Genomic DNA, 17,749 nt, shown 5'->3' with positions numbered 1-17,749 from the left:
AAGTTTGGTAAGTCGGTGAGTTTGCTCCGTCTTGGCCACAGGATGAGTTAGGGCTGCCACGGGCAGTGATCCAGCCACATACATGCAAGCCCAGGGGTCAAGTGCTAGGCTGCTGGGGCCAAGCGAGTGCGGCAGGGCAAGGGTCTGGGCTGTGGCCGGAAGGTTGCATTGTGAGTGTGGCAATGGGGGAAGCCGAGGTGTGTGCCCTTACCAGAGCGTCCTTCCTGCCCCACAAAGGCCAGGTGGACTTGTTCTGGAGCCCCAGGAAATCACTCCCTCTGCTCAGCACCCTTCCAACCGCCCCCCCCCCCCCCCCAAGGTGCAGAACAGAAACACACCCACGCTGGCCCCAGGGCTGGGTTGCTTCTGGGTGGTTAGAGAAGGTGCTCAGCCTCCCCCTCCAAGCCCCCTCCTCGCCACGATTTACTTAGAATCTCTTGAACAGACTCCCAGTGCCCCTGTGTGGCCAGATTTTTATCAGAATAAGCCCACCTCCAAGGGAAGCTGGCACAGATTCTGCTGAGAAAATCCTGTTTTGTGAAAGGTGGGGAATGTGGCTTTTCTAGAAGGCAAGTGCTTAGAATTGGGAGAACTGGGGTGAGTTTGCAAGCAGGCTTTTCTCATCACCCCCCCCCCCCCCCGCCCACTGCCAGATGCCCTCAGGTTGGACACAAGACAAAGTCCTGGATGTGGACATCTTTGGGGGGTGGAGGCATGATTCTAATGCCTACCACGGCCAGCTAGCCACCACCCCCCTCCCCAACTGGGCTTTCTGGACTCCGTGAGCTGGGCCACACATGTCCCCTCTGAAATCCAGCTCGGCTGCTCCATAAGAGTCACGGGGTCAGCAGGAGAAAGATGTTACCTGTGGACCCTCCCTTCAGGGCTGGTGCTCAGTCCTGGACCATTGGGGGCACTAGGCTGAGACCCGGGATCCCCTGAGTTCAGGCTGGTGGTTCCTAAGAGCACCAGGGGTTGCTTCATCCAGCCTGAGGACCAGCCCCCGCCTCCCGCCCCAGACAGCTGCCTGTGCTGCACTGCGTGTTCCCTTCCAGGGCCTGGAAACCCCCAGGAGGATGGGGCCCCCGGGCCATTTCCCCCAGAACACGCTATGTTTTCTCCGACACAGAGGTTAGCCTTGACCCTGGGAAGGTCAGGTTGGGTGCTCTAAGGCAGGCTGAAGGCTGCTAGGTTGGGTCAGTTATTTATACCCCAGCAAAAGTCTTCCCAGCACCCTTCTGTATCCCTCATCCCTTCACTCAAAATCTATTCAGGGAGGATCTACTGTTTGCCAGGCAAAATCGCCAACCTCGGGAGTTCACATCTAGGGAGGCAGCAAGTAAGGAGACAGAGATCACTAGAAATGATGGCGAGTGCCATGCAGCGGAGCATGAGGAGCAGAGAAGCGAGGCGGGGGCTGCTTTTGCAAGGTGACAGACTCCTCCCAGCAGAGGAGCTATTTGGGCTGAGGCTGAAGAATGTCACGGATCGGCCAGCGAGGGAACAAGCTTCCGGGCGTGAGGACAGGACGAAGCCCGGAGGTAGGGAAGGGAGGGGAGCGTCTGTCGCATAGCAGGACCAAAAGAAGACCAGGACGGGGTAAGGGTATGGAGTGGGGTGAGTGGGGACGAGGCCCGTTTTCCCAGAGCCCTACGGCGCCCATCTCAAAGCACACTGCCCCTCCCCCCACCCCAGGGTCTAGACCTGGGGGTAGACAGGATGGGGGAAGAGTGTGTCCAGACGCTCTGCCCACGCACCCCAGCCCTCGGGCGAAGTAGCGTGGGGCAGCGGAAAGGCCAAGTGCCTCGGAGTCGGACGATCCGACGCTGAACTTGGCACTTCTCGGCTCTGAACCTCTCGGAGTCTGTTTTCTTCTCTGTAAAATGGGGGTCATGATTGTGCCCGCCTCAGAGAGTTCACACGTGGTTTCAGTAAGAGGCTCGGCAGCACACCTCCTGGCACATAGTAAGTGCTCAATAAATAATGCCTGCTGTGGTACAACAGACCCTCCTCAGGCCACTCCTGGGTATAGAGCTCCTAACTCCTGCCTTCGTCTTGGGGACGGAGACCCTTTGAGGCCCCGAGGCCAGATTTGGGAGGAAGGGACGGGAGGGCTGGCCCAGCAACTCTTAACGTGATAGCCCACTGGTCCCAGCTGCGTGGGATTGACCAGGCTCCGGCCCAGATGGGAAGCGAGGGCCTGTCTTTCCTGTGGGAACCGGCGACGCTCCGTGGCACTGGACCCGCCTGACTCGTGCTTTCTTCAGAATTAGGAATCGGTAACTGCAGGGCCTTGGCAGGAGGTTGCCCAACTCTGTGGTCTCCTACGCCTCGGCCGGCAGCCCCGGAGGACAGAGCGTCAGGCTGGGGCAGCTGGGGCTCCGGGATGGCCCGGAAGGAATTCTGGTCGACTGGGTGCATTCAGTAGAAGCCACCATTTCCTAAACCATCGGCGTCATGGTACGTCTCCCACGGCCTAAGGTCGGCGAGTGTGAGCCGTGTGCCAGCAGGTGCCGTGCACCTGCCACATAACCATCTCGTTTGCACAGCAGGCTGGCAGGTGGTTATATTATCACCCTTACCTTATAGGCAAGGAAACCGAGGCACAGAGACATGCAGGAACTTGCCCGGGTCACAGAGGCCTTAGGTGGAGAGGACAGGTTTGAGTCCAGACGGGGGACCTCCGTAGCCTGGGTTCTTACGCGGCCACGGTACAGATCCTCACCCCATCCGCACGTTAACAGTCACCCGGGGAGGCTGGAAACTAGCCGGGCAAAGTCTCCGCCCTTGGAAGGTCGGTCTGGACCTTGGGATGTTGCACGAAGCTGCCTGGTGATTCTGACGGGCAGCCAGAGCAGAACATCAGTGACCCAGGCCATACCGCCTTCCTAAGCCTGCCCGCCCCTGCCCCTACCTGGTGGCCGTCTCCGCCACCTAGAATCGGCAAGTTCGGGGGGCTGTGGGACCCCACATCACCCAGGCTGTGGTGGCACCTCCAACAACCAGACAGCTCCTGCTACTTTCAAATTTTCTTGCAGGGCCTGTGGCTCTCCGCGTGCACACAGGATTTCCCGGAAGAGTCATTAAAAATACAGATTTCTGGCCACCCTCACCCGTCAGGCCAGGCCCCCTGAGCCAGATCCCTGGGCCTGGCTATCGGGATGTTGTAAACTTCCCAGATGGTTCTGATGGTTCTGGGTTAAAAATTCCAACGATTTCCTGTTCATCATGACAAAACATCTGGACATAGTGTGGACGTTTATCAAGAGGGGTCTTTGGATGTTATTATTATTATTTTTTTTTTTAATTTTGAGAAAGAGAGAGAGAGACAGAGTGAGTGGGGGAGAGGGGCAGAGGGAGAGAGAGAGAGAATCTTAAGCAGACTCCGCACTCAGCATGGAGCCCGATGCGGGGCTCAATTCCATGACCCTGGGATCATGACCTGAGCCCCAGTCCAGAGTCAGGTGCTCAACCGACTGAGCCACCCAGGCGCCAAGAAGGTGTCTTTGAATTCTGGGGTCGTCCATACCTGGGACTGTTATAGTGTCATTTAATAAGAATGAATGGGAATGATCCCAACTGACTTGGAGGGGTTTCCACAAGGCAGTGAGGGAGAAACCCGAAGCCCAAACTGGCGTGCACACGCTGTGGTCAGCAGGGGCACGGTGCCCTCAAAAGTGCCCCCGCTGTGCGTGTGTGTATGTGCATTGCTTTATGATTATACAACCATGAAGAAAGCACAGACTGACTACCATGGTGGCAGGGAGGAGGAAGGAGACAAGCAGATACATAAGGGATAAAAAAGACACCAAGCGGGGGCACCTGGGGGGCTCAGTCGGCCGAGCGGCCAACTCTCGGTCTCAGCTCAGGTCATGATCTTACGGTGTGTGGGTTCAAGCCCCACATCAGGCTCTGCGTCTTCTGTCAGCATGGAGGCTGCTTGGGATTTCTCTCTCTCTCTGTCTCTCTGTAGAAATAAATAAACCGGGGCGCCTGGGTGGCGCAGTCGGTTAAGCGTCCGACTTCAGCCAGGTCACGATCTCGCGGTCCGTGAGTTCGAGCCCCGCGTCAGGCTCTGGGCTGATGGCTCGGAGCCTGGAGCTTGTTTCCGATTCTGTGTCTCCCTCTCTCTCTGCCCCTCCCCCGTTCATGCTCTGTCTCTCTCTGTCCCCAAAAAAAAAAAAAAAAAAAAAAAAAAAAAAAAGAAATAAATAAACCAACAAACCAACAAACCCTTAAAAAAAATGTGCCCATTAAAAAAAAATACGCTGTGAGGTGGGTATGATTCGACTACCTGCGTGATTTATGTATTAGAATTACACATGGTGTGTGTATATTCAAACACTTTTTCTTTTCTTTTTTTTTTTTTTTTTTGTTAGTGAAAATGAGCTGTGCTTTGGGCCAAAGACTGTGGCCACGCTGGGAAGTCAAAGTACAAGTTGAAGTTTCTGGAGAGTGGACGGGGGAAAATGGCGCTCCCCACCACTGAGACCACAATGGAGGTTCCTCCTCCACGGAGCTCATAGTCTGATGTCCCAAGCAGACAATGCGGTAACCCAGCCCCAAATAACGCTCGGGGCACGAAGGAAACAAACGGGGGCGCGCAGCTGGGAGCCCCAGGGGACCTACCTCAGACAAGTGGTCAGGGAGGCCTTCCAGGAGGTGGTATCTCAGACTGGATAGAAAGAGTGGGAAGGGGCCACAGTGGAGAGCGCAGCGGGGGCCAGAGCCCCGAATGGGGGGCTGACTCTGTGTGTTCTAGAACCTGGCCAAAGGCCTCCCGGTGTCGGAATGGAGGCAGCTGGCGCAAGGGAGTGTCCTGGGAGAGGAGGCGGGTCCCCATCGCTCTCACAGGGACGAGCTTCGCTGTGGCTCTGAAGCAGGGGGAGCCCTCTGAACAGGGTGCGATGTGGTTTGGTCTAGATTTTTTTTTTTTTTAGCGTTTATTTATTTTTGAGACAGAGAGAGACAGAGCATGAACAGGGGAGGGTCAGCGAGAGGGAGACACAGAATCCGAAACAGGCTCCAGGCTCTGAGCTGTCAGCACAGAGCCCGACGCGGGGCTCGAACTCACGGACCCAGAGATCATGACCTGAGCTGAAGTCAGACGCTCAACCCACTGAGCCACCCAGGCGCCCCTTGGTCTAGATTTTTTAAGAGAACGTTCTCGACGGGGAACCGGCTTGGCGGTAAGAACTGAGGCGGCCGCAAAGACGGGTCAAAGGGCCGCCACCGTCAGCCGGAGAGCAGGACCGCGTTCAACTCCCCGTTTGTGTGAGAACCGAGGCAACAAGGCGGGTCAGGGGCAACTGCCAGCTTTCCAGGCTTGTTAACTCACCGATTTACTACGCAGTCGATCGCAGCTACAAAAAAGTCTTTATAATGTTCCTGGAGGATTTAAGGGATTCATTATGACAGGACCCGGGTCTATGCGGCCCTGTTTTCTTTGCAAAAGAGAACGTTCCAAACCCCTCCGCGGTCCTGTGGGTGACCCTTCCCGCCCTCCTCCCACACCCGGGGCCTGTCGCTACCCTGAACGTTGTGTTTGTCATCACTCCGCCCCTCGTTATGATTTCACCACTCTCGGCAGCATCTCGGGACCACCTGCTGTTCAGTGCTGCCCGTTTTTAGAGTTTAGACGCTTCCAACCACATTCGTTCCCGTTATTCCGTGTCTTGCTCTTTTCATGCAACACCGTGTTGGTGAGATTCCTTCCCGCTGCCTATCGCCAACCGTTCCTTTGCACGGCTACGTAGTATTCCGTTTCGTGAATGGGATTTGGTTATGTCTTTCTGTCAAGGGGTCTTGGGTTCTTTCCATTTTTTAAAAAATTTTTTTGCTGTAACGAACAACGGGGTTATTGTCAGGATGTTCCCCGCTGTGCAGATTCACGAGTCTCTCTAGCTGAAGTATCTAGAAGGTCTCTAGCCTCCTTGACTGGGGAAGTGGTGATGCGGTGGAGGAGAAAGGGAAATAAATGGGTGCTTTGGCGGAGGTGGGGAAGCGTTCGTTTCGGGGAGGCTCGCGGTTCCAGCGAATAGACGGTAACACGGGTCGCGGCTCAGACGCAGCGCGTGTTTATTTCCTGCTCGTGCCCACAGTCTGAGGTGGGCGTTGTGTGCCCCATGTGTGGTGCGCCGGGTGGACTAGAGAGTTCTCCACACAGTCGCTCGGGGGCCCAGGCTGGCGGAGGCCCTGCCGTCGTGATGTCCAAGGTCCCCCTGGGCGTTGGCCTCGAGCCGGCAGAAAAGGGGAGAGAGAGAGGAGAAACAACATCAGGCCGGAGGGGACACACATCACCGTGGGAACTCAGTGCCCGCGTGTGGGTGCAAGGGACTCTGGGAACGTGGTCCTCGCCAGGGCAGGCGGCCTGCCGAGTCACATCCACATTACAGATGAGGGAAGAGGCTGCTCACCAGCCTTCCCGAGCCCAGAGGAGAAAGAGAGTGGTCCGGGAGAAAGATCCCTCACGGAAGGGACATGCCAGGTCCCAGCGGTGAGCTTTCAACCTGTTTCTTCCTACACCTCCCTCCCTCCCCCAGCCTTGGGACACCGGGCCCTCCTGATAGCTTCCTGGACAGAGATGAAGGGGTCAAGGGTGCCTTCAGTGCAAGCAGACCAAAGTCCCGCGTTGAGGACCCGGTGACCGATGGAGGCGTGCAGTGCCTCCGTGTTTCCTGCCTCCCTGTTTGTGGCGATCGAGCGACTGGTGTGCCAACACGGGAGCGGACTGAGGCTCATCCGCCCGCCTGTACCTGCCCGTTGCTCCTGGGCGAGAGCTCCGCCGACGGAGAGAGAGAGACACTTCCGTCTCGCCTGTTAGATGTTTCCTGAGCACGTGCTATGTGCCCAGGCAATACGCGGCAATGGCCGTAGCCCGGCGAGGAGCCCATCGGGAGCCAGGCCGCCAGGGTGCGCTTCCTGGCTTGGCCGTCGCCAGCTCTGTGACCTTGGGCAGGTCGCCTAACCTCTCTGCACCTGACTTTCCTCATTGGTAAGGCGGGGATGGTAATAGTCCCCATCTCGAGCTGGTGCTGTGAGCAGAGTAAGAGATGGTCTAAGGTGCTTGGCATGGCGCCCGGTGCTCGGTTGAACGGGAGCCATAACTTGAGGTCATCGGAAAGACAGGTGTGGTTTGGCTCAGAAGCCCCGATTTGTCTGCACTGCCACCCAAGGAGTCCCTTACCCGCTTTCTCCTGATAAGCTTTTTTTTCTTTTTATGCTTAAGAAGTCTGGCTACAGCCAACGCTTTGATGAGCAGAGTGGATGCAAACACCCTCCGCCCACCGGGGGGCGGGCTGTGGAGGGTCCCCTGTGCCCACGACGATGTGCCCGCGGCCACTCCCCTCTGACTTGAAGCTGAAGTCAGCAAGTAGTGGGCAAGTTGTCACAAGGCCAGGGTGCCGAGGGGCTGGCTCCCCGTTCCTCCGTCTGGCCACCAAGACTGGGGCCTCCTGGTTCCGAGCGTTTTCTCGTTACGTCGGTGGCGAGGATTTGAGACGGCTTTTGGTGGGATGCCGGGGCGGGGGAGGGGGGCCAGGGGTCCCCCTCGGAGTTCCTAGAAAGGACCGCGCGCTCGAAAACACAGGGTGCGGGGTGCTGGTGTGAGCGCCCCGCAGACGTGTGGGTGTCCTCACCCAGCAGATGAAAAGAAGCGGTCGTTAAGCCGACTCCTGAAGCAATGCTGTCTTTGAAGAGTTCGAGGCCAGCATTAAAGTTCATTCCGCACTTGCTTCTTTGAACTCTCCTTGGGTCTTTAAATGCCTCGGCATCCTGCGAAGCTGCATCTCAGCGGTAATTATCTTAATCGGAAACATCTCAATCACAGAAATGACAGCTGCCCCGGGTAATTCCCAGGGCTCCGGCAAGCAGGGGCCTGAGCAGGGCTGGGCAGGGCATGACTCAGAGATGAGTTTTTATGTGAGTAACACTACCCAGGAAGGTACGGGGCCACTCAGCCCTTATAGTTACATATTTTCTTTCTTTCTTTTTTTTTTTTAAATTCCCTTGACCTTGACGGGAATGATTTTTCAAGGGATTTGAGACCATTTATCGTAAGGAAACAGTCAGCAAATTGATTAAAAAATAGAGGAAGGGAAAGACACCAAAGCAGGAAAATTTTAAGAAATAGAGGCCACAGGAAGAAAGGACAAGCAAAGATACGAAAGTGTGGTTAAGCTCAGATTTGGGATCTGAGCTTCCCGACAGACCGTGCAAAAACAGGAAGCAGAATCAGCCATCTTGTTCTCATTATCGGAAGGAAGGCAACGTGCCAGGTGATCCCCGCCACACGTGGGCCCTTATAAAAGGACGTGGAGAGGTCGCTGCCTTCAACCCTCTGTGGCGACAAATGTGACGAGAGATCTCCTACGTCTGAGCCTCCGTTTCTCATCTGTAAAGTGTGATCGATGCTTGTCTTCCCGGATCGTTCGAGGAGGACTAGACCCAGGCCTGGCAGACTGGGAGCAGCCGGCAAACGTTCGTTTCTTGACTTCCCGTTCTCCAACCCTACAGGACCAGTGCCTCATTCATCCTCTCCGTAGCAGCCGCTTAATCCTCACCCCTGTTTTATACGGGCGCAGTCATCCCTGCGGCGTGTCCAGCTTTGTGGTAGATTCCAGGGAAGCGAATGCGCAGATGTGGACCCCGCCTTTACGAAGCTCACAGGTGAGGAGCGAAGCAAGGCCACTGGGCAACGGTGGCATGGCAGGATATATACAACGATCAGGACGTAATGGGAACGTCCGTTTGTTAGCACTGAATCTGAGTGCTAGGTCCCGGCTTCGACGAGAGCAGCATGGAAAAGGAAGCCTGTAGGCACAGCAGTGAATTCATAAATACAAAAATTGTAAGCAGAACTTCAGCAAACTAAATGCAAAGAGGATACAATATCGGATCAAATTAAGCCGATCCCAGATCGCCTCAGAAAATCAGTCCGATGGCCTCATAAATCAAAGACAATTTACACAATGATCTCAATAAATCAGAAAAAGACAGTTGATAAAACTTCCATTAAAATGGAAAGTTTTATTTTAATATTTATTTTAGCTTAAAATAAAACTTAAGCTAAGCATAGAAAGGAGCTGCTTTTTAAAAAAATGTTTATTTCTTGAGAGAGACGGAGGGGGAGAGAGACAGAGCATGAGTGGGGGAGGGGCAGAGAGAGAGGGAGACACAGAATCCGAAGCAGGCTCCAGGCTCCCAGCCGTCAGCACAGAGCCTGACGTGGGGCTCGAACTCACGAACCGTGAGATCATGACCCGAGCCAAAGTCGGACGCTTATCTGACTGAGCCACCCAGGGTCCCCAGGAAGGAGCTGCTTTAACCTGATGAGGAATATCGACAGCAGATGTTCTCACGGCGTGGTCCCCAGACCAGCAGCAGCAGCACTGAGAGGGAACTCCTCCCAAACGAAGCCCTCGGGCCTCCCCCGGACCTACTGAGTCAGAAACTCTGGGGTCAGGGTGTGGACAGGGGCAGTGGGCTGTGTCTGCATGGGCCCTTCGGGTAACTCTAATGTGGCTGGACTTCAAGAACCACCGGTCTACGAGAAACCCACGTCAACAATTACACTTAATGAGGGAATGTTGAAACCACCCTCCTAGGATCAGAGGATCAGGGCGAGACAAGAGCACTGTGGTCATCACGTCTATTCAGCATTGAGCAGAAAGTTCATGCAGTACAGGTGCAGGTTTTAAGGACCAGAAAGGAATGATTACAGGCATAGAAAAATCCAAAAGAATCTGCACGCTATAAGAATAAGAAGGTTTAGGGGCGCCTGGGTGGCTCAGTGGTTAAGCGTCTAACTTCAGCTCAGGTCATGATCTCATGGTTTGTGAGTTCAAGCCCCACGTCTGGCTCTGTGCTGACAGCTCGGAGCCTGGAGCCTGCTTCTGATCCTGTGTCTCCTTCTCTCTCTGCCCCTCCCTGACTCATGCTCTGTCTCTCTCTCTCTCTCTCTCTCTCTCAAAAATAAACATTAAAAAAATTAAAATGTATCTAGAGCTGCAAAGAGCCGAGAATAGCTAAGTGACTGTTAAGATGACAGGATGGGAGAATGGGCCCTACCAGGTATTAAGACTTATATTAAAGCTGTAATGATGAAGGCAATGCAGAATTCATGCAGAGGTAGACAAACAGTCTGATTACCCAGATCGGAGGGTCAGAGGTTTTATTATGACCTGGTAGGAGTTGCTGATCAACCCTACCTGTCACCCTTGGCATGTATCACAGTCAGATTTTCTCCGGGTTTGTGGTTTATTTTTTATTCACTTAATCTTTTAATAAATGGAAGTTCCTCATTTTATTTTTAAAATTTTTTTAATGTTTATTTTTGAGAGAGAGACAGAGTGTGAGGGGGGAGGGGCAGAGAGAGAGGGAGACACAGAATGTGAAGCAGGCTCCAGGCTCTGAGCTGCCAGCGCACAGAGCCCGATGTGGGGCTCGATCCCACGAACTGCGGGATCATGACTTGAACCGAAGTCAGATGCTCAACTGACTGAGCCACCCAGGCTTTCAGAAGTTCCTCATTTTAATACAGTTAATCATTCCTTTATCATTGTGTTCTTTGTGGACCACTATCCAGAATAGATAAATAAGTCCTACCACTCAATAAAAATAAGAAAAAGAGAAACAATCCCATAGGGGGGAAAAAAAGGATAAAACTATAAATAAGCCTGTCACAAAACAGAAAACACAGATTTCCAATAAAGAGATGGAAAGATACTCAGCCTCCTTTGTAACGAGGGAAACTCCGAGGCAAACCACAATGATACGTTATTTCCAGGCTTGGCGGAGAGGCGAAAATAAATGCATAAGGGAGAACTCTTAGCCAGGATGTGGAACAAAGGGAAGGCTCAGAAATTGCTGATGGGGATGAGACTGGTGCGACCACTATGAAAAATAGTTTGCTACGACCCAGTGAATTCAAACTGCCCCACCCTGTGCCAGGAATTCGACTCCTAGGCATATACCTGCGGGAACGCTTGCACGGTGCCCCGAGAGACGTGACTATTCACGACAGTGGTGCTTCCATCATCCCCGGACTGGAAACGCTGCCCATCGCCTGCGGGACAGATCGCTACGTTGTTGGACGTCCATGTGACGGGATATTGGGAAGCAACGGAGATGCACCATATACGACTCCCCCCGGCAACCGGGGCGCGTTTCAAAAATACAACCTTGAGCGAAGGAGGCAAGTCACAAAGGACTGAAGTGCGCTTCCATTTACGTCGAGTCCAAAACCGGACAAAACTAACCAATACGGTAAAAGCTGTAAAGAAAAGCAAAGGAATGATGACGGAAAAATTTGCTGAATTGTTGGTTCAGGGCTGGGACGGGGATGTAGTGAGAGAGGTGTCCCTAAATTGCTTCAAAGATACTGAAGACTTTCTAATTTTTTTTTTTTAATTTTATTTTAGAGAGAGAGAGAGCCTGAGTGAGGGAGAGGGGGAAAGGGAGAGAGAGGAAATATCTTAAGCAGTCTCCATGCTCAGCACGACCTGGGACTTGATCCCACGACCCTGGGATCGGGACGCGAGGCGAAATCAAGAGTTGCTCGCTCACCCGACGGAGCCACCCAGGCGCCCCCTTTCTATTTTTTAGCCTAAGTGGTGTTTGCACGCTGTGTCCACTTTATTACTGTTCCTTAAAACGAGTGCGAGTTCTCTCGCTTCTCCGTATGCATGAGGTGTCACACACGATTTGGGCTCACGCGTGCAGACAGAAAGGCGGCCGTGGAACGTGAGCATGAGCAGATCTCGTTCATCAACGCGGCTCACGCTGGCTGGAACGAGATCCCCGCCTCCAGCAGGCAGACAGCAGGGGATCTGCCAGCCCCGGAGGAGGGCCCCTGGCCGTGGCTGCCAGTGCCCCGCCTGCCGTCCCCTCTGTCTTCAGTTCACGGACACCTGGCCTCCAAGAACCAGCACGAGCGCTCTTTGTCTACGAGAGCCTGCTCACCAGATGCCAGGGACGCGAGGCCCTCAGGAGCAGCCCTCCACCTACTACGGCTGAGGGGGATGGGCTGTAAATGGCCCGGCTCCCCTGCCGCTGGGGTGGGCTGGCCGTGGGGTAGGGGCTCCACACTTTCCAGCGCCCCCGGGGTGGGGGGGGTGGCCCTGAAGCTCTCAAGTAGTAACCACGGTGACCAGCTGACTCACACACCTTCACGGGCCCCCTTCCCCGTCTCACTTTCCCACCTCGTCCTGGCCTCCTGCACCTCCCAGATAAACAGCTTGCACTCAAGTTCCTGTCCCAGAACGTACAGACAGAGCGAGAGCGAGACAGAGACAGACAGAGACAGAGAGATATCTTCTTAGTCCTGTTTCTTGGACTTTTTTTTTTAATGCTTATTTATTTTTATTTTTTTTATTTAAAAAAATTTTTTTAACGTTTATTTATTTTTGAGACAGAGAGAGACAGCATGAACAGGGGAGGGGCAGAGAGAGAGGGAGACACAGAATCTGAAACAGCTCCAGGCTCTGAGCTGTCAGCCCAGAGCCTGACGTGGGGCTCGAACTCACGGACTGTGAGATCGTGACCCGAGCTGAAGTCAGACACTTAACCAACTGAGCCACCCAGGCGCCCCAGTGCTTATTGATTTTTGAGGGAGAGACAGAGTGTGAGCAGGGGAGGGGCAGAGAGAGAGGGAGACACAGAATCTGAAGCAAGCTCCTGGCCCTGAGCTGTCAGCACAGAGCCCGACGTGGGGCTCGAACCCACGAACCGCGGGATCGTGACCTGAGCCAAAGTCGGATGCTTGACCAACCGAGCCACCCAGGCGCCCCTGTTTCTTGGACTTTTGTTTCGTGTTCCTTGAGGGCAGGACCCTCCGAGCTTCTGTGTCACTAATACCTGGCACACGGCCCTAGTGCAGAGGGGGGCTCAGTGGATGTCTGTTGAATAAACATAAATCAGGGGGCGCCTGGGTGGCTTGGTTAAGCGTCCGACTTCGGCTCGGGTCACAATCTCGTGGTTCGTGGGTTTGAGCCCCGCGTCGGGCTCCGTGCGGACAGCTCAGAGCCTGGAGCCTGCTTTTGATTCTGTGTCTCTCTCTCTCTCTCTCTCTGTTCCTCCCCCACTCTCACTCTGTCTCTCTCTCTCTCTCTCAAAAATAAAGATTAAAAGAAAAATTTTTTAAGAAAAATAAACAAATCAGAAGACCCAAGAGTCTGGGGGCTTTTATTCTCCCCCCAGTGGCCAGTAAAGCCTTGTGCTTACGGCTTTGCCATCCGCTCGACCTGGATTCAAATCCTAACTTCTTTTACCACCAGGTGCTCTTGTGCCGGTCGCTCAAGTTCTTTGAGCCTCAACTTCCTTGCCTGCAAAATGCCTTCCCGGTGGAGTCATCCTGGGCTCCATTATGGCTGCGTTTATAGGACCGAGAGGCATGTTCAGGCTAAACCCACAAGGCCCCTGAGTGGCAGCTGAAGATGCCTGGACGGTCCTTAGTGAGGAGGGACGCATAAGGGGTCTAGAGCACCAGGAGGAAGAGGTCTTGGCTGGCCTGGCCAAGACCTCTGTGACAGAGTCACCCGGCCCCGCCTTTTGGCTTCCCCGTTGGGTGTGAGTCCACTGAGCAAACAAATTCCGCAGAAGATCATCACCCAAGCCTGGCTGAGAAGAATGTGAGGTGTCAGTGTTATTTTAAACCAGCGCTTGGGTTCAAGTTTTTACGGCCGTGTTATTTTAACGTAGCTCCAGGTGCAACCTCCAAGTCGCTGCTGGAGAGAAGCAATCGCGGTCTAACCAGAAAACGCAAGGTGAGGGGTTTGTGAGGACACAAGTCGCCTGCGGGGCTCCAGCCCCTGGCTCCTAAGGTCTCTCCTGAACGGTATCGCTCATCGACAACGTTGGCACCTGGATGGCAGACATCTGGCACGTGTAGCCACCTCATTAGGCACGAAAGAAACACGAAATACCACCGTCAAAATAGCAGAAGCACCCCCACCCACCCCACCGCCCAGCCCGAAAGTGTTGTGGGGCAGGCGAGCGAGGTCAGCCGTCTTGGGCAGAAGCGTTTGGACTTGTCTTCGCGGAGACTGGCGTTGCGATGATCTTGCTGTCCTCCGTCTAGTGGGTGTCCTCCCCCGGCGTTGGTTATCGGTGCCTGGTGTTCTGGACAAAACCCAACGTAATCCGCCATGTAACAGGCTAAAGAAGGAAACTCATACCGTCATATTCAATGGGTGCCAAAAGACCATTTGAAAAAAATCCAATAGACATTCATGATTCAAACTCTCCGCAAATTAGAAATAGAGACAGGCACTGGGGCGCCCGGGGGGCTCAGTCGGTTGAGCCTCCGACTTCGGCTCAGGTCGTGATCTCACGGTTCGTGGGTTCGAGCCCCGCGTCGAGATCTGGGCTCACAGCTCGGAGCCCGGAGCCTGCTTCGGATTCTGGGTCTCCCTCTCTCTCTGCCCCGCCCCCACTCATACTCTGTCTCTCCCTCTCTCTCAAAAATAAATAAACATTAAAAAAAAAAGGAAGTAGAGAGGCACTTCCTCAACTAGAAAGACCATGCACAAAAAAACCACAAAACCACATCTACAGTTATCAACATACTTCATGGTGAAAGACTGAATGCTTCCCCCCACAAGATTGAGAGAAAGATAAGGATGACCATTCTCACCAGTTATCCAACCTAGCACTGAAAGTTCTAGCCAGTGGGTGACAAAGCAAGAAAAGAAAGATGTACAAACGAGGAAGGAAGAAATAAAACTACCTCCTACCTATGTTCGCAAATGCCATAATTATCTATGTAGAAAATGCCAAGGAATCTACCAAAAAAAAAAAAAAAAGCCCTCCTAGAACTAATAAGTGAGTTCAGTGAGGTCACAGAATATGAGACCAACACATAAACATCACTTGTGTTTTAATACACTAGCAATGAACACGTGGATACTGGAATTAAAAGTACAAGACCATCTATCTACGACCGCCCCACCAAAATGAAATCCCTAGATAGAAGTCTAACAAACGTGCGCGAGACTTGTATTCTAGAAGCTTCAAAAGGCTGGCGAAAGAAGCTCTAAATAAGTGGAGAGATGCTGTGTTCGTGGGTCGGAAAGCTTGGCATAGTGAAGTGTTAGTCCTCAGCAAACTGATACCCAGGTTTTAATGCAGTTGCAGTCAGAATCCCAGCAAGATTGTCTGTAGATATAAGCAAGGTTCTTCTAAAATTACATGGAAAGACAAAAAAACTGGAATAGCTAAAACATTTTTGGAAAAGAATCAAGCGGGAGCCTTTAGTCTACCCAATTTCAAGATACGGCTGTAGTAATCAAGACTGTGCTTGAGGGTTGGGGGATAGACGCGTCGATAGAACAGAACAGAGAACCCAGAAACAGCCTACGCAAGGATGGCCAACTGACTTTTGGGCAACGTTGCAAAGGTGATTCGACGGAAGAAGGATCGTCATTTCGACAAACGGTTGATGGAATAAGGATGTATCTTAAACAGTTTTCAGTTCAACAAAATACAGAATTTCTTGTGCACCTGCTCTGTACCAGCACTAAGGGTACAGCAATGATCACAAAGGCAAGTCCCTGCTCTGGGGGTGTTGACATTCTCATGGTCACGGTCCCCAAGAGAAATTCTGGGTGTTGGAGAAGGGATGTGGGCACCTGGGGTCGAAGACAGGGTAGAAGGCGGCTCCAGAAAAGACTTGCACCTGGCTGGATCCCCCTCTTTCCTCAAAGATGGCATAGTGGAAGGTCACAGGCTTTCGATGCAGGCGGACCTGTGTCCCATCTCCCAGCTCTGCCCAGACATAATGCTCACCTATCGGTGACTAGTAGGGGTCTTCCCTTCGTCAGGCCAATCTGGAAGATCTGGACACCCGGGCTTCAGAGCCGAGGGACTTGACCAGGAGGCAGCTGTGCGGCGGGCAGAGTGGGACAAGGGGCGAAGGTAAGCCCAAGTGTCCCCACTTGCTGTCTGCATAACCTTGGGCGAGTTACCTAAGCCTTCCAAGACTCAGTTTCCTCATCTGGAAAGTGGGGAGAGCATAACTCAGACATTAAGGTTGATGTGGGGATCTGAGATGAGGTCATGTCAGTGGCCTGGCTCGGGCAGGGTCCGCACCAGAGAGCAGAGCATGTTGGGCAAAGCGGGGTTTGAAACCCACACAGGGGCCCGGTGACCTTGAGCACGGGGCTTCACTCCTCTGTAGAAACGAGATCCTAAGTCCTGCCCGCTGGGTTAGGGTGAAAATTGGAAATAATATAGCCAAGGACCTGGAGGCAAGTGTGGAACATAGTGCACATGTAATAGACTGCGGTCTCTGTTATCACCCTGGGTCCTTGTAAATCTATTTTCAACAAAGCTTAACAGCCTCTAAGAGAGTGCCGGGCACTTAGGAAGCATCTGATAAGTATTTATTGAGTCAAGAGCTAAGTGAATCTGAACTCTATCTGTGAATGAACGACCCTGGAGAAATGGCTCCGCCGTCCACCCCAAACATAACGTTGCCCTACACCCTGTCCCTGCATCTCGGAGAGTCCCTGACGCCAGGGCCTCTTCCCCAGACGACATCATCACAACCACCTGGAGAAAGGGCATATATCCAGGCCAGTTGCTGGGGCATCAGCTCAGGTGCCGGGGGGTGTCGGGCAACTCTGAACGTCGCCTTACTTCCTGTAAGCTGTGAGCAGCCCCGCTGGTGATTCTGCCTTTCAGTGGGGAGAGGGGCCCCTTCCTGTAGCGGTTCTGGTCTGGGCTTTGAGTCAGCTGCTCTCTTGTGGCAGACCGTTTGCTTCCCAAACTTCACAAGGTCGATGCCATTTTGGAGATAACAGGCCGGGTTCTGAAGGATCCTCATAGGAAGCTGTCCTTAGCGGCCCCACCCCAGGGTCTGGTGCCGGGCTGGGTGCTGGAGAACACTGCAGTCTTCAGCCACAGGGTTTAGTGAGCACCTATGATGAATCGGAAGCTATTCTAGGTGCTGGTGGTGCAGCCAAGACCTATAGAGGCCCTGCTCTCGTGGCTGATTGGGGGATAGACATTTGAACACACACACCTAATAATAAGCTGTAACAAATTTCAGGAAAAAACCAAAATGCCCTGTAGGAGAATGAAGAGAAGGAAAGATCAATCCACAAGATCCCTGTAAGTAGCCACAGACCTGGATGCAATTGTGTATCATAACATGGTTTTTATGCCAGAAATCCGCAAACAGCCTTCACGTCCCGCATGGCTGCCGACTAAATCGTGGCTCCCCCCAAATCCGTAAGTTGAAGGCCTCACCCCCAGTGTAGTATTTGCACAGGCAGCTTTTGGTAGGTAATCGGGGTTAGATGAATCATGAGGGTAGAGACATCAGAGAACTAACGGTCTGGGTTTCTCTCTGTCTCTCCCTCCTCCTCTCTCTCCGAGCCACATGCACAGCAAGAAGACGGCTGTGTGCGAGCCAGGAGGAGGGTCCGCACCTGAACTGATGCCATGATCCAGGACTTACAGTCTCCAGAACTGTGAGAAAATAAATCTCTGTTGTTTAAGGCCCTCGGCCCAGGGTATTTTTGTTACGGCAGCCAAGCTAAGACAGGGAGCGGCCGGGCAATGGTGCAGCTGGGGCGGGTGGTGCCCCAACGACCCCCAGGTCTGTCTGCCCTCGGGCCACCTGCCCACCGCAGAGCCTTTCATCCCTACTCTGCCACACGAGGGCACGGGAGTCTGCAAAAGGGCATCGCGCCCAAGTACGGCTGCTTTCCCCGTGTGAGCGTGTAGAAATGCGTGTGTGTGTGTCACA

This window comes from Panthera uncia, assembly GCF_023721935.1.
Source record: "Panthera uncia isolate 11264 chromosome C1 unlocalized genomic scaffold, Puncia_PCG_1.0 HiC_scaffold_4, whole genome shotgun sequence".
Lineage (NCBI taxonomy): Eukaryota > Metazoa > Chordata > Mammalia > Carnivora > Felidae > Panthera > Panthera uncia.
The sequence above is the reverse complement of the archived record's forward strand: the minus strand, read 5'-3'. Positions refer to the sequence as shown.